The 24,057-nt window shown below is 49.6% G+C and overlaps 5 non-coding genes and 2 pseudogenes across 5 annotated transcripts; 2 read left to right on the top strand and 5 right to left on the bottom strand.

Annotated features, from left to right (window-relative positions):
- Nucleotides 1-7,091: 7,091 nt before the first annotated feature.
- LOC148665439 (5S ribosomal RNA) lies at nt 7,092-7,210 on the top strand (annotated as a pseudogene).
- Nucleotides 7,211-7,746: 536 nt separating this feature from the next.
- LOC148665438 (5S ribosomal RNA) lies at nt 7,747-7,855 on the top strand (annotated as a pseudogene).
- Nucleotides 7,856-14,520: 6,665 nt separating this feature from the next.
- On the bottom strand, nt 14,521-14,592 carry trnap-agg (transfer RNA proline (anticodon AGG)). Its single transcript has one exon. It is a non-coding gene; the product is annotated as a tRNA-Pro (tRNA).
- A 2,117-nt stretch (nt 14,593-16,709) lies between these two features.
- trnap-agg (transfer RNA proline (anticodon AGG)) lies at nt 16,710-16,781 on the bottom strand. The gene has a single exon. It is a non-coding gene; the product is annotated as a tRNA-Pro (tRNA).
- Nucleotides 16,782-18,898: 2,117 nt separating this feature from the next.
- trnap-agg (transfer RNA proline (anticodon AGG)) lies at nt 18,899-18,970 on the bottom strand. Its single transcript has one exon. It is a non-coding gene; the product is annotated as a tRNA-Pro (tRNA).
- Nucleotides 18,971-21,087: 2,117 nt separating this feature from the next.
- Nucleotides 21,088-21,159, bottom strand: trnap-agg (transfer RNA proline (anticodon AGG)). The gene has a single exon. It is a non-coding gene; the product is annotated as a tRNA-Pro (tRNA).
- A 2,117-nt stretch (nt 21,160-23,276) lies between these two features.
- trnap-agg (transfer RNA proline (anticodon AGG)) lies at nt 23,277-23,348 on the bottom strand. The gene has a single exon. It is a non-coding gene; the product is annotated as a tRNA-Pro (tRNA).
- Between the last annotated feature and the right edge of the window lie 709 nt (nt 23,349-24,057).

Raw genomic sequence — 24,057 nt, 5'->3', positions numbered from 1 at the left:
AATTAGCTGAAAGTAACTGATTAGCTTTGAATAACAAATCTAGTGCTTCTTCTCTCGCTTTTTGATGTAATCTGTTTTCTCTTAGGGAAAGGGGAACTTTTAGAAAGGACAAAGCGCTGAGCTTTTTTACAGCGCAACATCTTTTAAAAACCCTGTACTGCTTGTAACAAATTGAGTCTCTGGTTGCACTTTGCGAAGTGGCAGCAGGGCTTGCAATATTGAAATAAAGACCTTACTCAGGTGAGAACTCTCTCTTGTGGCTTCCTTGATAGTTCCATAACAATTTGGGGGCCCGTCCGGGATCAGAAACCTGAACGCGAACGGCTGCTGAAACTCCATCTGGACCCTGACAATTTTAGCAAAATTGGACGAACCTCAGAGGATAAATTGTTTATCCTTCCAGAGACGCGTCTGGAGAATTGGCAGCTGTCTGACGCCAGTAAGTGATCCTTAAAAATTAATAGTTTGAGAAGCGAGCCACAGGGGTGTTCTCACGTGGGTTTGATGAGTCTGGGACTCATATAAAGAACTGATCTTAACACAGACGTGTGGTTTTTGCTCTGCGGAGTAGTTGATGTGATAAGGTTCTAAGTAAGGCACCGATTGGTAAAAATGGGAAATTGAAATTCAAAGATGAAAATGGGACCGAGCAGTCCAGCAAAAGTACATGTACGACAAATTCAGAGAAACAATTATAGCCTGGGTTTGAGTAAAAAAAATGTTTTATGTTCATGAACTGTAAAGCTAGGGTAATAGGTGTAAGGGAACTTGCACATAATTTATATATGATAATTAGGGGCCCATAACTATGAAGGATCTTTGTAAGTGAATCAGAATGGACAGAGGAAAGTTGAATTAGGAAAAATAAGTTTTCTGAAGAAGGGGAAACTAAGAAGAGAAGGAAAAGAACGGAAAGAAAGCGAATTGGAAAGCTTATGTAATGGAAAGAGAAATCACAGAAATAATGGGAAGCTTCAAAAAAGACTAGTCTTGAAACTAAAGAACAGCAAGCTGCAGCTAAAGTCATGACCATGCCTTCTAAAAAGAAAAAGTCTCCACCAAAACTAGAAAGCGGTCCGGAGCCAAAGCCTTTTCACTTGTTCGTGAAATGCCAATGTGCACTTTAACAGGTCCAGAAGGAACTCCAGCATATGTACATTGACATTGGTCTCCTAGTGAATTATTTGCATTAGTTAAGTCTTTTCCTAAATTGCCTGATGACCGTAAAGAATTTCGAAGAAAGGCAAGCCTTGTTCTTGATTGTCTTAAGCCTAATTACAGTGACATAACCTTGTTGCTAGATTATATTGTTCCTAAAGGTTTACAACGTCCTCTAAAAAGGAGGAGGCAGATTGGCGGATATGTAACCCAAATGATGAAGAAGTATCCATCTAAATTAAACCACACGGACATGGAGAGGAAAAGTTAGGCGACCGCTTCTAAAAAGAGGTAAGGACTCCTCTTTTCTAAAAAGTCCCTTGTCCTCTCCATGTTGCTGTGGTGCTGAAGCAAGTACAACAGAAAAATGAGTTAATGGTGTATGTGTTTTTAGATGCCTGTTTTGTGAAGGTGGGGTAGAAAAAAAGGGATTGCTGAAGGAATAGCGTCTCGCCCTGCCCGTGCGAAACAATCCAGGTGTTGCATCCTGGTACACAACTGCAGTATGGCTGAAGGTAGTAACTAGAACTGTACTCGCAGAAGAGCCGAAAATGGTAACTCGATTCAACTGTGTGTTTAAAGCCAGGATTTGGAACCTGGTCCGTGTTCCTGAATTGTGATAGTTCGTCAGTTTGTCTCGACTGGGGGGTTCCGCGGGGCGCGTGGGAGACGTGAAAATGGTTTGGTGTGAAGAAAAAAAAAAGTTTGATTAATCCAAAGTGAAACAAAGAAATATGTCGGACGGAATTTAGGCTGAACAGGAATGTAGAAAAGTGTATGAACATTTGGATAAAAATAAACAATATTTAGAGGAATATTTGAGAATTCAACAGAATATCATAGATGAGACACAAAAATCTCTGATGGAAAAGCTAAAAGCAATGGCTGAACGAAACGAAGTTATATATGCAGAAAAAGAAACAGCAAAAGAAGAAATAGAACGCCTTAAGAGAGAATCTAGGAGAAGGGTGGGAATTAGTGTGGAGATTTTTGAAAGAGCATTACCCACCGAAAACTGATTAGACAGCATGTCAGCAGAAGGAAGTGAGGATGTTTCAGATTTTACAGAAAGGTTTATAGCTTTATGGATATTATACTCGGGGTTAGCCGATGAGAAGGAAGTGAATGAAGATACTTCCACAGTAATAAAACAAATTTACTTGAGTGGGTTGATGTTGCTGATGATAAAACCTGATGTTGCCAAGAATGTACAACTATGCTTTCCTGATATTACGGACAGCGGAGACAGATTTGATTTAATAACTCGTGAAGCATGCATGCAGAAGTGCGAGCGCTGCAAATGGGGTAAAAAGACTCCCAAGGAGGAGAAAAGGGAGCCGCCAGTTTGTTGAAATTATTGTGCGACTTTAATGTTATACCGAGATATAAAACCCCAAAGACAAAACTACTAATAAGCTGGTGTACAGTTACTAAAAAAAAGGTGTTTTTTGGAGAAATTGTAAGAAAGAGGCTTGATTTCACAATTAAAGAACATGTCAGAAGCTGAAACGAGAGCCGTGCGTGAACTAACAGTTTTAATCTAGTAAACCCCTCTGTAGCCTTCCTAAATTTATCTCAGGATTTAAATAAAAGTGAAATAATCTTACAGTGTGCAGTAACTGGGGGACACAGGAGCACAGCTGTCCTGTTTTTAGACTAAAACAGCATAAAGATGTGATATAAAGTTTTCTAACGGGTAACAGGAGGCTACAGGAGAAGGGGTGCAAGGGTTGTGTTTAAAGCAAATATAAGCTGTCACAGTCTGCTTGGGAAAAGATGTACAGTTTCAACTACTGATGTGGGTGGGGGACACCCCAGACCTATTTTAGGCCCAGACCGCAGCATTTTATAAGGAATTACTGCATGAAATAGCATTTATGTAAACTAACTCAATAGAGTTATGTGATATTGTGATTGTTTTACCTAATTACGGAATCCATAAGGCCGGGCTACTCCAAGTATTGGATCTAAAGAGGAAAAAAAGGAGTATAAAACCAACTACATGATAAAGCCAGGGTGAATGCCTTCTCAGAACGAGCTTGTCCAGTGACGTATTGGTTTAAGGGGGGTAGTGCAGTCTAAAGACAAAATTGCCTTGACCCCTGCAGCAGAAACCGTTTTTGATGTTTTGAAACAAGCTTTCTTGCAGACACTGGCCCTGGACTGTATTCCCTCAGACTGATCATCTGCATGTAATCTGTCTGTAAGTGAAAGAAATGGGTTGTGAGCCGTTGTGCTGGTGCAGGAGCATGGAGATAGGCATCGTCTGGTGGGTTATTATTATTCAGGACCCCTTGATGCGGTGGCCAAGGGGCCGTGTTTATGTGTTGTGCAGGCTACCTGCCTGGCTGTATAAACTGTGAATAATCTGGTGTAGAGCTAGCAGACCGAATGAAAATATTTAATTGAAACTTGTAAATATGCTAAATGGAAAATTGTAGCAATTTATATAGACTGTATATATACATTTGGTGTATGCCACAATTTTGGATGGCAGTGAAGGAATAGGGATTTCCCTAACATGGAAGGGACTCCAATCAAGAATGCTGGGTTTGTCTCTGAACTGTTAGAAGCTTTGCAGCTACTGACTGAAGTAGCTGTGGTAAAGTGTAAATCGCATAATAAAGAAATGTTTCCAGTAACTCGAGGGAACAACTTTGCAGATGTAGCTGTCAGGTGCACAGTCCTGGTAGAACAGGAGTCTGAGACCCCTGTGAGACCTCTGTTGGTGAAAAGGGGACAGCTACAGGATATTCAGGCTGAGGCCTCTAAAGCAGAGAAAAGGACATGGTTAGAAAAGAGTGTGGTGCTGCCAGCACACTGGACGCTCTGCATGCCCTCACAGCCTAATGCCCTTTGTAGCTCGACTAATGCACTGTGTCGGACACCTGGGTGTGAGTCAAATGGTGTGCTGGTTACCCAAACCTGGGTGGGGACCGTGTTTGAAGCAGTAGCCACTTATGTGGCATCTCAATGTGATGCTTATCAAAGGAACTCAACTACAGTTCAGGTGCAGGTGCTACAGCTCAAAAGGCCTGCTCCTGAGAAACCTTTCATGCAGTACCAAATGTTTACAACCTTGGCTCTTATAATCTGTTTTCCCAGTGGGTTGCTGTCACTGCCTCTGTGTCTACCAAACACTTGATGATGGAGATAAGCCCTTGGTGGGCACTGCCCTACCGCATGTATTATGATCAAGGGACAGGCTGTGGCTGGATTATTCGGGGTGAGATGGACTGAGATCACCCTCAGTCTGCTAGAACAGTGGAATGAAGGAACAGAAAAGATTGACTAGACATCAGACTGAAGGAACACCATGGGATGCGGGCTGGATCAAACAGAACTGTGTAATAGAGCCTGTTTGATATCATCACAGGCCAATCAACGAAACTTCCTAGAGGGATGAATTTGGCTAATGGATTGTTGAATTTGCTAATTCTCTATTGTAGTATTGTAGGTTGTTAATTGAAGTGGTGCACGGGGCTGGTGAACAGGTGCTGGACACTTGGAGACCTCCAGTAGAGGGAAGACACGACCTGATACCTGGCGAGTGGGTGTGGGTGAGGAAGATATACCCTGCCAGATGTTGCAACCCTGCTGGGAAGGACCATATCAAGTGCAACTGACTACCGACTCTGCCATCTGAGTGACAGGATGAGATCGCTGGATCTACGCATTGCGCTGACACCGAACCACTGCACCAGAGACTGAGTGAACATTATTATATTGTCACTGTTTCTGTGTTTGTTGAGCTTCCTGAGGGGGGGTGACAGTGTACCTGTTAAGTGTAAGGAGTTTTACTTTAATAAATGGGGATATGGAATCAATACTTTATCAGTCAGCCACAAATAATAATCAGAGCTCCTGTTGGGATTGTATTGCTATAAAAGATGCTCATGGGAGTAATCCCCTTTGGTAGAGGTGATTATTTAGGTTAATTGGCATGGGTAAATAGCCCTGCTTTTAGTCTGAGTGTAACTCAGATATATTAGAATGGAAATAACTGTATGCTCCTCGCTATAATCACAGTTTTAGGCCATTCTCTATTAGGGTGATAGACAGCTGTTTAGGTGAGCAAAGACTAAACAGTACTTGTATTCTAGACAATTATTAGCAAATGAATGACTTAGCAAAGCACATCTATGATGAAGAAAAATATATATCATAATTAGAATCCAGATGATTGAGGCACTGGTGCATGGCTACAGTCTGTGCTAGGAACCTGGAGAGGGTCTCTGGTTCAATACATATTTGTGTGTCTGGTATTATTCGTTATGATCATACTGTTAATATCCTGCTTGAAAAACATGTGGACTAAAGCTGCTGCTTCTGTGCTAATTGTACGCCCTGAAGGGATCATGAAGGTCAAAAAATGATTTCATGGGAAAGGTTCTCTTATTTAGTGGCAGAACCTGATGGGTAGAACAATATAGTTTTAAGGGGGGTTACCCTTGGGAGTGATTCCCATAGATGCACATTATTATTATGGTTTGTTTGTTCATAATAAGATGTTTTGCAGGAACGGACCAAAGAGAAATTTTACAACTTCAGCTAGAATTGTTCTGCAAAACGGCACAGCTGAGTCAGTGGAACAATGTGTAGATTTTTCCAAGAGTTATTACCCAGCTGTTGACCAATCTTGTAAAAAAAAAACCCTAAGAAAAATGCTGGGCTCCAGCCCACAGGGATTTACCTGTGCTGTAAGAATTAATGCATGAATAAGGAGACTGGATTCTGGTGAAAGACTTCAGGAAAAAGAAATGGTGTTCACTCAAGTGGAGGGGGCCGTGCCAGGTGCCCTGAATTCATGCTTCCCACTGTAAAAAGGTCACAAACGAACTGAGCAAAGCGCAGGAGTGATGTCTCCACAGGGATAGATGGGGATCACATGCTTGGGACTGATCTGCACAGCCTTTTTCCTTTTTATGTCGAAGCCTGTCACCACCCAGAAAGAGGAAGAATCTAAATGTGAAGCCTCTTTGTATACAAACTGGCTGAATGAAACTGATAATGAGGGGGATATGAGTAATTTGTGGTATAAACTTAAAATTCATACTGTAAAGTTAAAGAAATGTAATGCATCTTGTTATGTATGTGCTTTAATGCCTCATTCTACAGCCTCACCCATTTCTCTCCTGGTTAGAATCACTGTTTGGGCCAGGGGGAATGTTTTTCTTTAAGTTACTAACACCGATTATAGTAGCTGTGATACTTGTCTTCCTGCTTTTGTGTTGCTGTACGAAATATATTATTCCAATGCTTTGAAATATGGTAATGAATATTTTTGCGCATCAGTATGTTCTGATAAGAACGCAAGAATCCGAAGTATGGGAGACTCCTGGGAGTCCATATGAAGAATCTAACTTTTAATCATTTTCAAGAATAAAAAGGAGGGAACTGAAGTGGAAATCTAATAAGTAAATTGATTCTTAAAAATGTAGAGAGCTTTGAAAAAAATATATTGGTGCTTTTAGATAATATATTTCAAGGATGTAACTGCTGTGCTACAGTACATGCAGAATTTTAGAAAACAGTTCGTCAACAAAGTACACTGTTTAGGTTACTTTAGAAGACAATGTACCAAAACAATATATGCTGTCTGGGTCATTAGAATTAGCTGAAAGTAACTGATAAGCTTTGAATAACAAATCTAGTTTTTCTTCTCTCGCTCTATGATGTAATCTGTTTTCTCTTAGAGAAAGGGGAAGTTTTAGAAGGGACCAAGTGCTGAACTTTTTTACAGCGCAACGTCTTATAAAAACCCTGTACTGCTTGTAACAAATTGAGTCTCTGGTTGCACTTTGCAGGGCTCCCAATATTGGAATATTGAAATAAAGACCTTACTCAGGTGAGAACTCTCTCTTGTGGCTTCCTTGATAGTTATATTTCCATGACAATTCTCTATAAGAAGGGTGCCAGCGAGCCTTGCTCTCGCTTACGGCCACACCCCCTTGAGCACGCCTGATCTCTTCCGATCTCGGAAGCTAAACAGGGATGAGCCTGGTTAGAACTTGGATGGGAGACCGCCTGGGAATACCAGGTGCTGTAAGCTTTTAAGCGCAGGAGGCGCCCTATCCCCACTCGCTCGCTCATTACCCTGTTCACACGTGCAGTGCGGCTTGTCCGTCTGTTTATTTGTCAGCTTTGGCGAGACACGGGTGCTTGTGTATTAGCGTGAGCGTTTTTTATTCTGATCATGAACAGTTTTACAAGTCCGCAAAGGATCGAGGAAAGGTTTATCGCCAGCTGAAAAGAGACACAGCGCTTCGGCTGTGGAGACTTGTTCGGCTGGCGTTCGGGGAGTCGCGTTTTTCAGAATTGTATTGAGATCGTTTCCCACAGAGCTCAGATGTCGAAGCACAGCAGCAGCTCTCCACAGCGATCCTCTATAGCGCCCTTTCTCCCGCAGCTCCGTCCTCATTGGAAGGAAGCAAGAGTGAAAGGCTGAAGTGAAATAGAGCGGGGACGAAGGCAGTGAAGAGAGAGAACGTGGGAAGAAGAGAAAAACGCAAGGGAAAAAAGCAGCGTTGTAAAAGAGGTGATGGAGCTGTCCTCTCTATAAGAAGGGTGCCAGCGATCCTTGCTCTTGCTTACGGCCACACCCCCTTGAGCACGCCTGATCTCGGAAGATAAACAGAGATGGGCCTGGTTAGTACTTGGATGGGAGACTGCCTGGGAATACCAGGTGCTGTAAGCTTTTAAGCGCAGGAGCTTGTAAAACTGATCATGAACAGTTTTACAAGTCCGCAAAGGATCGAGGAAAGGTTTATCGCCAGCTGAAAAGAGACACAGCGCTTCCGCTGTGGAGACTTGTTCGGCTGGCGTTCGGGGAGTCGTGTTTTTCAGAATTGTATTGAGATCGTTTTCCACAGAGCTCAGATGTCAAAGCACAGCAGCAGCTCTCAAAAAAGCAGCGTCGTAAAAGAGGTGACGGAGCTGTTCTCTCTATAAGAAGGAGAAGAAGAAGAGGAACAGAGGATTTGTTTGTCTTAAGTTAGACTTAGTTTTTTTGTGTTTTTTTGGTGTTTTTGGTTGATTTTTGAAGCTCTCCCCTTCAGCCTAGCTCTGTTTGGGGAGGGGAGAGACTTTTGGGGTTTTTTTTGTTGCTTTTTTGTTGCTTTCTGAGTCCTGTTTGTGTTTTAATGGAAGGAAAAAACATGGAGGCAGAGAATGTTATTGTAGTGGAGGAGGACAGTGGTGTAGGTAAGAGAAGGATGAGGAATTTGGACCGACCCCCCTGGCGGGTTTTTGCAAGGGCGCATACTGTTGTGGTGGATGTGAGTGGCGTGGAGAAACCGTCTGCGGGTGCTATTATCGCAGCTGTGTACGGCGTCTGTGGGGAGGGCTCTCTTTTTGCCTGCCGCCCCCAGACGCCAAAAGAGTTTGAACTGACTCTGGACTCAAAAGAACATGCGGACGCTGTGGCTGTGGGGCTGGATGTGCAGGGCACACCCTGCTACTGCCGCTGGCTGGAGCGGAAGGAGGTAGTGGTGTCCTTCCTCCACCTCCCGGCATATATCTCAGATTAGACTATCAAGGAGAAGCTGAGTAGCTGGGGGGTGAGAGTCATTTCGGACATCAGGATGCGCCACTACCCCGGGACCACCATTGCTGATGGCACGAGGTTTGTTCGGATTCGCTTTCCCGATCATGTAGCCTCGTTGCCATACAGCACCCGCTTCGCCACGGCAGAGGGGGGGCAGTACTTCAGGGTCCTCCACGACCAGCAACAAAGGGTGTGTCATGTCTGCCTGGACTCGGGGCACATCGCCAAGGACTGCCCTGAGTTCCTCTTCTATGAGTGCAGACAGCCCGGCCATCGCGCCAGGAAATGCACCGCTGCCAAGAGCCCGGACTGCCTCCATGCGCTCATGAGCTGCAACTGCGAGCCAGAGCCGGAAGATCCAGCCGCCGCAGGAGCAGCTGCCCGCAACGCTGAGGGGCTTGAAGATGGACTACGAGTGGCCACTGCAGCTGAGCATGGAGAGTTGCTAGCAGCGGCGCCCCAGGACCCCAGTGAGCCAGCAACGCCCCAGCCGGTGATGGGGGAGAGGCAGAGGAGGCCCCTCCAATCCTGGGTACAGCGCAGCAGAAAGGAGCCGTGGACCAGCCAGCATCTCCACCAGCAGAGGCGCCCCGTTGCCCTAACAATCCTGCTGCATCCCACTCTGTGCCGCAAGAGAAGCAGAGGGAGGTTGCTCCACAACATGCGGCGGTGCAGCGTGGTGCAGCTGAGATCCTACGGGCACCACCACCACCAGATGCGGCCCCTCAGCGTACCAGTGGGCTTATGACACCCCAGCCTGTGCAGGGAGAGAGGCAGAGGGAGGAGGCGACGGCAGCACCACCACCACCTCCACCATCACCGTCAGCGGTTCCCCAGCTTACCGGTGAGCCAGCAGGGCCCTCTTCTGGGCCAGGGGATGAGAAGCCTGCTGGGGTCAGCAAAGGCACTGCTGCGAGGCGTGTGACCAAGCAGCAGCGGCAACGGCGACAAGACCCTGGCAAGGTGGACATAGGCCCAAACGAAGAGATGCCCGAGGACCCAGAGGAGCCTGAGGGGAAGCGCCCGGTTGCCCTGCAGTGGCCACAAGACATCCTGCCAGGTGAGGGAGCCTCTTCAATACTCTGGCAGGCACCGTTGGCAGAGACTGAGGAAGGGGAGTTGGATATGGTCGTGGGAGGAGAGGTAGGGGAAGTGGTGGAAGAAGGAATGGAGGATGGGTGTCTTGAGATGGATGGGGCAGGGACAGAGGAGGGGGAATTACAGAGCATGGAGATGGAGGGGGAAGGGGAGGTGGTGGAGATGGATGGGGTGGAGAGGGAGGACAGGGAGGAGGGGGAGGGGAGTGGGCGAGCCGGGGTACAACCGCCTGGGCCCTCGAAGGCTGGAATCCAGTGGCACCACGTCAGGCCTCAGCCCAACCTGAAGCCCAGTTCAAGAGTTGTCCTCAGACCATCCCTGATGTCTCTGCGGTGGCGGAGACAGGAGGTGGGGAGGAAGCGGCAAGTGTTGGCAATGAGAATGTGGCAGAAAGGGCGGGGGAACTGTCGCGCGGGCCGGAGAATTAATTTCACTCTTATGGCCATATGCGTGATGGCAACTTTCGCCTCTTTAAACGCCAACGGGCTGAGGGACTGAGCAAAGCTGGGGGCAGTGTTAGCTCTGCTGGGGCGGACGGATGTTGTCTGCCTCCAGGAGACCTTCTGGGACGAGGAGTGTGTCCGGAAGGTGCGAGCACAGTGGGACGGGGAGCTGTTTTACAGCAACACCTCCAGCCTGTGCAGGAGGGGGGTGGCTGTGCTGGTGAGGAGGGGAGTGTACGAGAGCGTAAGGCTCCTGCACCGCGACACGTAGGGCCAGCTCCTGCAGGTCTGTCTTGGGTTTCCTGGACAGTCCGTGCTGCTGAGTAACATCTACGCCCCCAATGGGGAAGCTGAGCGGCTCGCCTTCTTCAAGCAGCTGGAGGCGAGCTGCTTTCAGCAGCCAGGGCTGGTCGTCGGAGATTTTAACTGTGCACTGAGTGCGCTCGATGTCGCGGTTGGGATGACCTTTAAGAGCAGTGCTGCTCGCAGCTTCCTGGAGCGCAGTGCGGAAGCTCACTGGTTCGTGGATGCGTGGCGTCAGGCTTAGTGTGCGCGGAGGGACTTTTCTCGGCGGCAGGTCGTCGAAGGTGAGACAGAGCCGGATCGACCTGTTGCAGGGGCACATGAGTCTCTTCCCGTGCCTGAGCCAGATGCGCTATGTGTTCATGACCCTGAGCGACCATGCTGTGCTTCACTTTTCTCTAGCAGGGGCACAGGAGGACCGGTGCCCCGGCCTCTGGTGCTTTAATAAGGCGCTCCTGGGGAGGCTTCATTCTGTCAGGGCATAGAAGATCTTATCCGGCAGCAGCTGCAGTGTCCCCTGTATAGGTCAGAAAAGCTGGTCTGGTGGGATAATCTCAAGTACGCCATCAAAGAGTTCAGTATCTAGTATGGCCTGTCCCGGGGGCGGGAGAAGGCCAGGCGGGAGAGACAGCTTCGGGCTCGGATCACCTCAGAGCTCGGGCTCCTGGCAGATCACGGCGGGGGCTGCGAGCTCTTGCTGGAGCTGAGGGGTGAGCTGCAAGCCCTGGAGGAGGAGAAGTGGAGAGGAGCCAGGGTGCGCAGCAGAGCCCAGTATCTTGCCAAGGGCGAGAAGAGCACGAGGTTCTTTTTCGGCCTGGAGCAGGAGAGGCAGCGCAATTCCTTCATCGAGGAGCTGGTGGGAGAGGACGGTGTGCGGCTCTCTGCCCCCGAGGCCATTAGGAATGAGGTGTTTTCTTTTTATAGCGCCTTGTTCTGGCAGAAGTGGTGGATGAGCAGCAGACCCGGGCCATGCTGGCTTGGGTGAGTACCCGCCTGTCACAGAGCGATCGTGAGCTCTGTGACAGTGCGCTGAGCTTGGAGGAAGTGCTTGAAGCACTTCGGGGCTCGTCTCCTAACAAGAGCCCTGGGTGGGACGGGCTCTCCTCCAAGCTCTACAGACACTTTCAGCAGTCCCTGGGGCCCCTCCTTCTGGAGGTGTTCCAGGAGATTGCCAGGACCGGCGCTCTGACCCCATCTATGAGAAGGGGGGTGATCTCTCTTGTCTACAAAAAGCAGGGGGATCCCTCCCTTTTGAAAAACTTTTGCCCGATCAGTCTGTTGAACACAGACTATAAGATACTAACTCGTGTTCTCTCCCTCAGGCTCGGGAAGGTTCTGCCCAGGATCCTGTCGCCTTCGCAGACCTACTGCGTCAAGTGGAGAGACATCGCGGACACGGAGTGCTCCATCAGAGATGTTGTGGACCTTATGCGGGAGCAGCCGAGGGGTGGATACGTCCTGAAACTGGACCAGGAGAAGGCCTTCGACAGGGTGGAGCATTCCTTCCTGTTTGAGGTCTTGAAGAGCTTTGGCTTCGGCGAGGCCTTCATCTCCTGGGTGAGGCTCGTGTACAAGGGGATCGTGAGCTGTGTCAAGGTGAATGGTTCCCTCACGAGCTTCTTTCCAGTGACCTTGCCTGGGGGCACCGCCACCTCGTTGATCTACCAATATGCTGACGACACCAGACTGACGTTGGCAGAGGTGGCGGAGATCTCGGCCATTTTAGAGGTGGTGCAGGCCTACTGCGCTGCCTCGGGCGCCAAGGTAAACTTGGAGAAGTCTGAGGTCATGCCGGTGGGGAGGGCAGACCTTGCCCCGCTCTTCGGTTACCCTTTCAGGGTTGAGACGGGTCACCTGAAGGTCCTTGGCATCTACATTAACGCTGATGAGCAGGCCACTGGGCTTCTCCTGTGGAAGGAGAAGCTCATTAAGATGAGGGCAAATTAAATCGGTGGAGACACAGGTCCCTGACCCTAAAGGGAAGGGTCCTGCTCGTTAACACACTGTGCCTGTCCCTCTTGTGGTACCCACTGTCTGTGATGCCTCTTCCTGAACGGGTAGAGAATGAGATTAGGCAACTGGTGGTGGGATTCGTGTGGGAGGGGAAGCCTCCGCGGGTCACTCATGACACCCTCATTGGGAAAATCTCCAGGGGTGGGCTGAAGCTGTGTGATGTAGGCCTGAAGCTGAAAAGCTTTAGGCTGAAAGTAGTGAAGAAGTTCCTTGACCTGGATAATGTCAGCATTTGGAAGATTGGTATGGGAAGCTACCTCGAGACTTGCGGGGGCTTGGGGCAGGAGACTCTCCTGGTGAGGCTGACTCCGGGGTTGATAAAACATCTGCCCTCCTTTTACAGGGAGGTCCTGCTGGCGAGGGGGTAGTTCATGTCCCAGCATGTCTCCTACACGCCGGAGACCCGGGCCCAGATTCTGGAACAGCCTCTGTTCCTCGACCCCCTGCTGGTGTCTCGATGGAACAGGCAGCTCTACGAGGCTGGCATATCCAAGGTCAAGGATCTTCTTTATGAAGTAAAGGACGGATTTCTGCCCACCCAGGCTATTGTCGACGCTGTGCGAGAGGTCGACGACGAGCTGCCTGTCAGTAAGATCCGTCAGGATTACGAGCAGCTCAAACTCGGTCTCCCGGACAGTTGGCTGGAGAAGCTCCATCTACAAGACGGGGCAGCAGGCCCGGCCTGGCCGGAGCTGAGGGTGAAGTGGGGGGACCGTGGGGTGGACCTCCTGGGGTTCACCACCAGCATGTTCTACAGGCTGATGGTGGCGAAACGCTTCAGAGTGCCGGTCTCAGAGGTGTTCTGGGGTAAGATCTTCCCCCAGCTCGAGCCAGGGCGTACTTGACGGATCTGCTGGATGGCCTGTTTCGCTCTGTTCGAGGAGCTGTTCTTGACGGGGTGCCCTGGAAAGAGCTGTTCCTCTTTGGGTACCGCGGGTCTGAGAGGGGGGTTAACGCCATTTTAGTGAACCTCCTCCTCAGCCTAACGAGGACAGCTGTCTGGGAGAGGAGGAACCTCATGATGTACAATGGCCTGAAGCCAGACCTTGTCAGGCTGTGCATTGCCAGGGTGAAGGACTGCTTCTCTCTCAGCCTGGCCTACTGCAGGGCTGAGAGGCGGATGGCCGACTTTCGCAGGATCTTCTTAAAAAATAACATCTTTGTGGACCTGCGGGAGGAAGGCCTATACTTCCGGCTCTGAGATGGGGGTGTCTTTGAACAAAAGACACACACGGCTCCACCCTTTTCCACCCCTGAATAGCATTGGCGAGTTGAATAGCATTCAATTCACATCGAATAGCATTGGCCCCTGAATAGCCCCTGAATAGCATTGGCGTAGCTCAGCACTGGGCCACTGGGCACAATTTCCCGCCGTTTCCAGAGTGTAGTGGTTATCACGTTATCACGTTAGACCGTTACACAGACAGTTTCCATGAGACGTTGGACTTCCGATATTTAGAAGGATCCGTTTTTCAAGAAACATTTAAATTGATTCTTTTATCAAGCTCGTAGTTTTCCTTCAAATCTTGAAAGCTCTCAGTGAGAACATCATAGGCTGCAGGACGCCCCGTAACTTGATTACTTCAACAGAAAGAAGAGCAGACAGCTCGACAAATATGTGAGGCGCAGAGAGCGCAAGGCGAGCCGCACACGTTTCGGTGGCTGAGAGAGGGCAGTTTTTGCTTCTGCATTTCCCAAGTAAGGACGCATGACAACAAGCGATCGCGGTGCTCATCTACGACACAGTGGTGATGAGTTTTCAGTACGTGTTCTTTTGAACGAGCAATGAGGTTGCCGCCTTGGACAGCTGACTGCACGCTCTCATTGTGCCACGTGATGAGAATTCACCAGGCTCGTTCAGTCATTAGTCACATTCCATCGTTTGCCATAAGCAGACGCTGCGAAGTGATGTGGATATCAGTTCCCAGTCTTGTGGAAGAGGAGGAAAAGAGCACACGAGGGCTCGTCCGGGAGTTGAACCCGGGACCTCTCGCACCCTAAGCGAGAATCATACCACTAGACCAACGAGCCACAGCAGCACTTTCCATTTCAATCTGTCAGCGAGCTTGAGGATGGGGAGAGGCGCCATTCGCTCGTCCAGTCAGACCTTCATCAATAAGTCAAGAAAGCCGCAATTACACGACTGCCTTGCAGACGAAGGGCAGTGAACTGTGCCCGGTAAGAGGGGAACAAGCGGCACTAGGTGACGCCGAGGCATAAGTCCCAGCGAGGGGGGTTGGCTTGTATGGTACAGCGCTTGCTTTGCATGTGGGAGATAGCAGGATCAATTCCCGCATTCTCCAGGTGTGTGCTTAGAGCTTGATGTGCCGAAAGGTGTCCTTTAGCCTGTGGTCCCGCCTTACATGGAGAGCATCGTGCAGCTGTCAAGCGTTTCGCAGCCACGCCCCCTTTTCATCTTCTCTCTGGCTTAAGCGTCACTCCGCCCCTCTCTCTTGACATTTCATGTCAGCATGTCAGAAGTCCGAGTGACATTTTTAATGGCTGAGTTAGGGCACGATGCTGAAGCAGAGAGGCCACTTCAGCCACAGAGACTTGTGCTAGGTGAGATCTGAAAGACGGACTCGCAACAGAAACAGACCAAAAATGTATCGGTGAGATCAAAAGGCAAATGCAACATTCAGCAGAGGGCGTCTAAAGATTAGGGAACGGGCGACTGAAATCCATGTGAGGCAAACTTTCCGGTGTGTGTACTGCAGCTGGGCTTGTTGGCGTAATTGGTAGTGCGTCAATCTCGTCATCTGAAGGGCCTGAGTTTGATCCTCACACGGGGCAGGGCTGCTTCCTCTCTTGCTCTTTTCAAACACTTGCGGCAACTGTTCGCTCATAACCACGTCTGGAATGCGTGACCTTTACATGGGCAAGAAGCAACGCCGCATCCCTTTTCTAAAGAACATTCACATTCAGAAATAAGTCAAGAAATTTGCCATTACTTTCGCTCGCACTGCTGTCAGCCTGCCCATGTTGCCAAAGAAAGATTCACTCGGCGTCAACATGACAGAACAGCGATCACTTGAAAACAATGTTCCACACTCCGTAAGCAAGAACTTCAGTGTTTGCAGTCACCCGATATGCCGATAGTCAAAGGAGCGCAAAACACGAAGCGTCAAAAGACAAGATGAGTTGATGGAAAGAGCGTTGAATTGATGAGCACAAAAGTTCAGCTCGTACAATAGGCAACGAAGGTCTCAGCGTCGTCATCGCACTTGAAAGGACTGCCTTGCAGACCAAGGGCAGTGGGCGGTGCCCGGTAAGAGGGGCAGAGGCGGTAAGACATGATGCCGAGACGCATGAAGTGAGGGAGATTAGCTCAAATGGTAGAGCGCTCGCTTAGCATGCAAGAGATAGCGGGATCGATGCCCGCATCCTCCAGGTCTGAGTTTGGATCTCCGGAAGCCCGGTGCTCTTGTTTAGCTTCTGCGACTTCTGACAGGTGCTCCTCCGTTGCGGAGAGAATGTCCTTCAGTTGTCAAGCGTTGAAGGGCCACACCTCCTTCCCAACCTCAGTCTGCACTGAGTGCGTCTCCGGCATTTTCTCGTCCAATTTGTCAGCTTAGCAAGTGAAAAGTATATCCGAGTGAAAACAGTGCTGATAATACTCTCACGAATTGTTAGAAGACGTGCTTTTGATCATCGATTGCTTAACAATCACATTCGGTCGACTTGAGCCATCAAGCTCGTAGTTTTCCTTCAAATTTCGAAAGCTCTCAGTGAGAACATCATAGGCTGCAGGACGCCCCGTAACTTGATTACTTCAACAGAAAGAAGAGCAGACAGCTCGATAAATATGTGAGGCGCAGAGAGCGCAAGGCGAGCCGCACACGTTTCGGTGGCTGAGAGAGGGCAGTTTTTGCTTCTGCATTTCCCAAGTAAGGACGCATGACAACAAGCGATCGCGGTGCTCATCTACGACACAGTGGTGATGAGTTTTCAGTACGTGTTCTTTTGAACGAGCAATGAGGTTGCCGCCTTGGACAGCTGACTGCACGCTCTCATTGTGCCACGTGATGAGAATTCACCAGGCTCGTTCAGTCATTAGTCACATTCCATCGTTTGCCATAAGCAGACGCTGCGAAGTGATGTGGATATCAGTTCCCAGTCTTGTGGAAGAGGAGGAAAAGAGCACACGAGGGCTCGTCCGGGAGTTGAACCCGGGACCTCTCGCACCCTAAGCGAGAATCATACCACTAGACCAACGAGCCACATTAGCACTTTCCATTGCAATCTGTCAGCGAGCTTGAGGATGGGGAGAGGCGCCATTCGCTCGTCCAGTCAGACCTTCATCAATAAGTCAAGAAAGCTGCAATTACACGACTGCCTTGCAGACGAAGGGCAGTGAACTGTGCCCGGTAAGAGGGGAACAAGCGGCACTAGGTGACGCCGAGGCATAAGTCCCAGTGAGGGGGGTTGGCTTGTATGGTACAGCGCTTGCTTTGCATGTGGGAGATAGCAGGATCAATTCCCGCATCCTCCAGGTGTGTGCTTAGAGCTTGATGTGCCGAAAGGTGTCCTTTAGCCTGTGGTCCCGCCTTACATGGAGAGCATCGTGCAGCTGTCAAGCGTTTCGCAGCCACGCCCCCTTTTCATCTTCTCTCTGGCTTAAGCGTCACTCCGCCCCTCTCTCTTGACATTTCATGTCAGCATGTCAGAAGTCCGAGTGACATTTTTAATGGCTGAGTGAGGGCACGATGCTGAAGCAGAGAGGCCACTTCAGCCACAGAGACTTGTGCTAGGTGAGATCTGAAAGACGGACTCGCAACAGAAACAGACCAAAAATGTATCGGTGAGATCAAAAGGCAAATGCAACATTCAGCAGAGGGCGTCTAAAGATTAGGGAATGGGCGACTGAAATCCATGTGAGGCAAACTTTCCGGTGTGTGTACTGCAGCTGGGCTTGTTGGCGTAATTGGTAGTGCGTCAGTCTCGTCATCTGAAGGGCCTGAGTTTGATCCTCACACGGGGCAGGGCTGCTTCCTCTCTTGCTCTTTTCAAACACTTGCGGCAACTGTTCGCTCATAACCACGTCTGGAATGCGTGACCTTTACACGGGCGAGAAGCAACGCCGCATCCCTTTTCTAAAGAACATTCACATTCAGAAATAAGTCAAGAAATTTGCCATTACTTTCGCTCGCACTGCTGTCAGCCTGCCCATGTTGCCAAAGAAAGATTCACTCGGCGTCAACATGACAGAACAGCGATCACTTGAAAGCAATGTTCCACACTCCGTAAGCAAGAACTTCAGTGTTTGCAGTCACCCGATATGCCGATAGTCAAAGGAGCGCAAAACACGAAGCGTCAAAAGACAAGATGAGTTGATGGAAAGAGCGTTGAATTGATGAGCACAAAAGTTCAGCTCGTACAATAGGCAACGAAGGTCTCAGCGTCGTCATCGCACTTGAAAGGACTGCCTTGCAGACCAAGGGCAGTGGGCGGTGCCCGGTAAGAGGGGCAGAGGCGGTAAGACATGATGCCGAGACGCATGAAGCGAGGGGGATTAGCTGAAATGGTAGAGCGCTTGCTTAGCATGCAAGAGGTAGCGGGATCGATGCCCGCATCCTCCAGGTCTGTGTTTGGATCTCCGGAAGCCCGGTGCTCTTTTTTAGCTTCTGCGAATTCTGACAGGTGCTCCTCCGTTGCGGAGAGAATGTCCTTCAGTTGTCAAGCGTTGAAGGGCCACACCTCCTTCCCAACCTCAGTCTGCACTGAGTGCGTCTCCGGCATTTTATCGTCCAATTTGTCAGCTTAGCAAGTGAAAAGTATATCCGAGTGAAAACAGTGCTGATAATACTCTCACGAATTGTTAGAAGATGTGCTTTTGATCATCGATTGCTTAACAATCACATTCGTTCGACTTGAGCCATCAAGCTCGTAGTTTTCCTTCAAATCTTGAAAGCTCTCAGTGAGAACATCATAGGCTGCAGGACGCCCCGTAACTTGATTACTTCAACAGAAAGAAGAGCAGACAGCTCGACAAATATGTGAGACGCAGAGAGCGCAAGGCGAGCCGCACACGTTTCGGTGGCTGAGAGAGGGCAGTTTTTGCTTCTGCATTTCCCAAGTAAGGACGCATGACAACAAGCAATCGCGGTGCTCATCTACGACACAGTGGTGATGAGTTTTCAGTACGTGTTCTTTTGAACGAGCAATGAGGTTGCCGCCTTGGACAGCTGACTGCACGCTCTCATTGTGCCACGTGATGAGAATTCACCAGGCTCGTTCAGTCATTAGTCACATTCCATCGTTTGCCATAAGCAGACGCTGCGAAGTGATGTGGATATCAGTTCCCAGTCTTGTGGAAGAGGAGGAAAAGAGCACACGAGGGCTCGTCCGGGAGTTGAACCCGGGACCTCTCGCACCCTAAGCGAGAATCATACCACTAGACCAACGAGCCACAGCAGCACTTTCCATTTCAATCTGTCAGCGAGCTTGAGGATGGGGAGAGGCGCCATTCGCTCGTCCAGTCAGACCTTCATCAATAAGTCAAGAAAGCTGCAATTACACGACTGCCTTGCAGACGAAGGGCAGTGAACTGTGCCCGGTAAGAGGGGAACAAGCGGCACTAGGTGACGCCAAGGCATAAGTCCCAGCGAGGGGGGTTGGCTTGTATGGTACAGCGCTTGCTTTGCATGTGGGAGATAGCAGGATCAATTCCCGCATCCTCCAGGTGTGTGCTTAGAGCTTGATGTGCCGAAAGGTGTCCTTTAGCCTGTGGTCCCGCCTTACATGGAGAGCATCGTGCAGCTGTCAAGCGTTTCGCAGCCACGCCCCCTTTTCATCTTCTCTCTGGCTTAAGCGTCACTCCGCCCCTCTCTCTTGACATTTCATGTCAGCATGTCAGAAGTCCGAGTGACATTTTTAATGGCTGAGTGAGGGCACGATGCTGAAGCAGAGAGGCCACTTCAGCCACAGAGACTTGTGCTAGGTGAGATCTGAAAGACGGACTCGCAACAGAAACAGACCAAAAATGTATCGGTGAGATCAAAAGGCAAATGCAACATTCAGCAGAGGGCGTCTAAAGATTAGGGAACGGGCGACTGAAATCCATGTGAGGCAAACTTTCCGGTGTGTGTACTGCAGCTGGGCTTGTTGGCGTAATTGGTAGTGCGTCAGTCTCGTCATCTGAAGGGCCTGAGTTTGATCCTCACACGGGGCAGGGCTGCTTCCTCTCTTGCTCTTTTCAAACACTTGCGGCAACTGTTCGCTCATAACCACGTCTGGAATGCGTGACCTTTACACGGGCGAGAAGCAACGCCGCATCCCTTTTCTAAAGAACATTCACATTCAGAAATAAGTCAAGAAATTTGCCATTACTTTCGCTCGCACTGCTGTCAGCCTGCCCATGTTGCCAAAGAAAGATTCACTCGGCGTCAACATGACAGAACAGCGATCACTTGAAAGCAATGTTCCACACTCCGTAAGCAAGAACTTCAGTGTTTGCAGTCACCCGATATGCCGATAGTCAAAGGAGCGCAAAACACGAAGCGTCAAAAGACAAGATGAGTGGATGGAAAGAGCGTTGAATTGATGAGCACAAAAGTTCAGCTCGTACAATAGGCAACGAAGGTCTCAGCGTCGTCATCGCATTTGAAAGGACTGCCTTGCAGACCAAGGGCAGTGGGCGGTGCCCGGTAAGAGGGGCAAAGGCGGTAAGACATGATGCCGAGACGCATGAAGCGAGGGGGATTAGCTGAAATGGTAGAGCGCTCGCTTAGCATGCAAGAGGTAGCGGGATCGATGCCCGCATCCTCCAGGTCTGAGTTTGGATCTCCGGAAGCCCGGTGCTCTTGTTTAGCTTCTGCGACTTCTGACAGGTGCTCCTCCGTTGCGGAGAGAACGTCCTTCAGTTGTCAAGCGTTGAAGGGCCACACCTCCTTCCCAACCTCAGTCTGCACTGAGTGCGTCTCCGGCATTTTCTCGTCCAATTTGTCAGCTTAGCAAGTGAAAAGTATATCCGAGTGAAAACAGTGCTGATAATACTCTCACGAATTGTTAGAAGACGTGCTTTTGATCATCGATTGCTTAACAATCACATTCGTTCGACTTGAGCCATCAAGCTCGTAGTTTTCCTTCAAATCTTGAAAGCTCTCAGTGAGAACATCATAGGCTGCAGGACGCCCCGTAACTTGATTACTTCAACAGAAAGAAGAGCAGACAGCTCGACAAATATGTGAGGCGCAGAGAGCGCAAGGCGAGCCGCACACGTTTCGGTGGCTGAGAGAGGGCAGTTTTTGCTTCTGCATTTCCCAAGTAAGGACGCATGACAACAAGCGATCGCGGTGCTCATCTACGACACAGTGGTGATGAGTTTTCAGTACGTGTTCTTTTGAACGAGCAATGAGGTTGCCGCCTTGGACAGCTGACTGCACGCTCTCATTGTGCCACGTGATGAGAATTCACCAGGCTCGTTCAGTCATTAGTCACATTCCATCGTTTGCCATAAGCAGACGCTGCGAAGTGATGTGGATATCAGTTCCCAGTCTTGTGGAAGAGGAGGAAAAGAGCACACGAGGGCTCGTCCGGGAGTTGAACCCGGGACCTCTCGCACCCTAAGCGAGAATCATACCACTAGACCAACGAGCCACAGCAGCACTTTCCATTTCAATCTGTCAGCGAGCTTGAGGATGGGGAGAGGCGCCATTCGCTCGTCCAGTCAGACCTTCATCAATAAGTCAAGAAAGCTGCAATTACACGACTGCCTTGCAGACGAAGGGCAGTGAACTGTGCCCGGTAAGAGGGGAACAAGCGGCACTAGGTGACGCCGAGGCATAAGTCCCAGCGAGGGGGGTTGGCTTGTATGGTACAGCGCTTGCTTTGCATGTGGGAGATAGCAGGATCAATTCCCGCATCCTCCAGGTGTGTGCTTAGAGCTTGATGTGCCGAAAGGTGTCCTTTAGCCTGTGGTCCCGCCTTACATGGAGAGCATCGTGCAGCTGTCAAGCGTTTCGCAGCCACGCCCCCTTTTCATCTTCTCTCTGGCTTAAGCGTCACTCCGCCCCTCTCTCTTGACATTTCATGTCAGCATGTCAGAAGTCCGAGTGACATTTTTAATGGCTGAGTGAGGGCACGATGCTGAAGCAGAGAGGCCACTTCAGCCACAGAGACTTGTGCTAGGTGAGATCTGAAAGACGGACTCGCAACAGAAACAGACCAAAAATGTATCGGTGAGATCAAAAGGCAAATGCAACATTCAGCAGAGGGCGTCTAAAGATTAGGGAACGGGCGACTGAAATCCATGTGAGGCAAACTTTCCGGTGTGTGTACTGCAGCTGGGCTTGTTGGCGTAATTGGTAGTGCGTCAGTCTCGTCATCTGAAGGGCCTGAGTTTGATCCTCACACGGGGCAGGGCTGCTTCCTCTCTTGCTCTTTTCAAACACTTGCAGCAACTGTTCGCTCATAACCACGTCTGGAATGCGTGACCTTTACACGGGCGAGAAGCAACGCCGCATCCCTTTTCTAAAGAACATTCACATTCAGAAATAAGTCAAGAAATTTGCCATTACTTTCGCTCGCACTGCTGTCAGCCTGCCCATGTTGCCAAAGAAAGATTCACTCGGCGTCAACATGACAGAACAGCGATCACTTGAAAGCAATGTTCCACACTCCGTAAGCAAGAACTTCAGTGTTTGCAGTCACCCGATATGCCGACAGTCAAAGGAGCGCAAAACACGAAGCGTCAAAAGACAAGATGAGTGGATGGAAAGAGCGTTGAATTGATGAGCACAAAAGTTCAGCTCGTACAATAGGCAACGAAGGTCTCAGCGTCGTCATCGCATTTGAAAGGACTGCCTTGCAGACCAAGGGCAGTGGGCGGTGCCCGGTAAGAGGGGCAGAGGCGGTAAGACATGATGCCGAGACGCATGAAGTGAGGGGGATTAGCTGAAATGGTAGAGCGCTCGCTTAGCATGCAAGAGGTAGCGGGATCGATGCCCGCATCCTCCAGGTCTGAGTTTGGATCTCCGGAAGCCTGGTGCTCTTGTTTAGCTTCTGCGAATTCTGACAGGTGCTCCTCCGTTGCGGAGAGAATGTCCTTCAGTTGTCAAGCGTTGAAGGGCCACACCTCCTTCCCAACCTCAGTCTGCACTGAGTGCGTCTCCGGCATTTTCTCGTCCAATTTGTCAGCTTAGCAAGTGAAAAGTATATCCGAGTGAAAACAGTGCTGATAATACTCTCACGAATTGTTAGAAGACGTGCTTTTGATCATCGATTGCTTAACAATCACATTCGTTCGACTTGAGCCATCAAGCTCTTAGTTTTCCTTCAAATCTTGAAAGCTCTCAGTGAGAACATCATAGGCTGCAGGACGCCCCGTAACTTGATTACTTCAACAGAAAGAAGAGCAGACAGCTCGACAAATATGTGAGGCGCAGAGAGCGCAAGGCGAGCCGCACACGTTTCGGTGGCTGAGAGAGGGCAGTTTTTGCTTCTGCATTTCCCAAGTAAGGACGCATGACAACAAGCGATCGCGGTGCTCATCTACGACACAGTGGTGATGAGTTTTCAGTACGTGTTCTTTTAAACGAGCAATGAGGTTGCCGCCTTGGACAGCTGACTGCACGCTCTCATTGTGCCACTTGATGAGAATTCACCAGGCTCGTTCAGTCATTAGTCACATTCCATCGTTTGCCATAAGCAGACGCTGCGAAGTGATGTGGATATCAGTTCCCAGTCTTGTGGAAGAGGAGGAAAAGAGCACACGAGGGCTCGTCCGGGAGTTGAACCCGGGACCTCTCGCACCCTAAGCGAGAATCATACCACTAGACCAACGAGCCACAGCAGCACTTTCCATTTCAATCTGTCAGCGAGCTTGAGGATGGGGAGAGGCGCCATTCGCTCGTCCAGTCAGACCTTCATCAATAAGTCAAGAAAGCTGCAATTACACGACTGCCTTGCAGACGAAGGGCAGTGAACTGTGCCCGGTAAGAGGGGAACAAGCGGCACTAGGTGACGCCGAGGCATAAGTCCCAGCGAAGGGGGTTGGCTTGTATGGTACAGCGCTTGCTTTGCATGTAGGAGATAGCAGGATCAATTCCCGCATCCTCCAGGTGTGTGCTTAGAGCTTGATGTGCCGAAAGGTGTCCCTTAGCCTGTGGTCCCGCCTTACATGGAGAGCATCGTGCAGCTGTCAAGCGTTTCGCAGCCACGCCCCCTTTTCATCTTCTCTCTGGCTTAAGCGTCACTCCGCCCCTCTCTCTTGACATTTCATGTCAGCATGTCAGAAGTCCGAGTGACATTTTTAATGGCTGAGTGAGGGCACGATGCTGAAGCAGAGAGGCCACTTCAGCCACAGAGACTTGTGCTAGGTGAGATCTGAAAGACGGACTCGCAACAGAAACAGACCAAAAATGTATCGGTGAGATCAAAAGGCAAATGCAACATTCAGCAGAGGGCGTCTAAAGATTAGGGAACGGGCGACTGAAATCCATGTGAGGCAAACTTTCCGGTGTGTGTACTGCAGCTGGGCTTGTTGGCGTAATTGGT

Source organism: Lepisosteus platostomus, chromosome 5 (assembly GCF_059453375.1).
Source record: "Lepisosteus platostomus isolate fLepPlt1 chromosome 5, fLepPlt1.hap1, whole genome shotgun sequence".
Lineage (NCBI taxonomy): Eukaryota > Metazoa > Chordata > Actinopteri > Semionotiformes > Lepisosteidae > Lepisosteus > Lepisosteus platostomus.
Note: the sequence above shows the minus strand (reverse complement) of the source record. Positions and strands in the feature narration are given on the sequence as shown.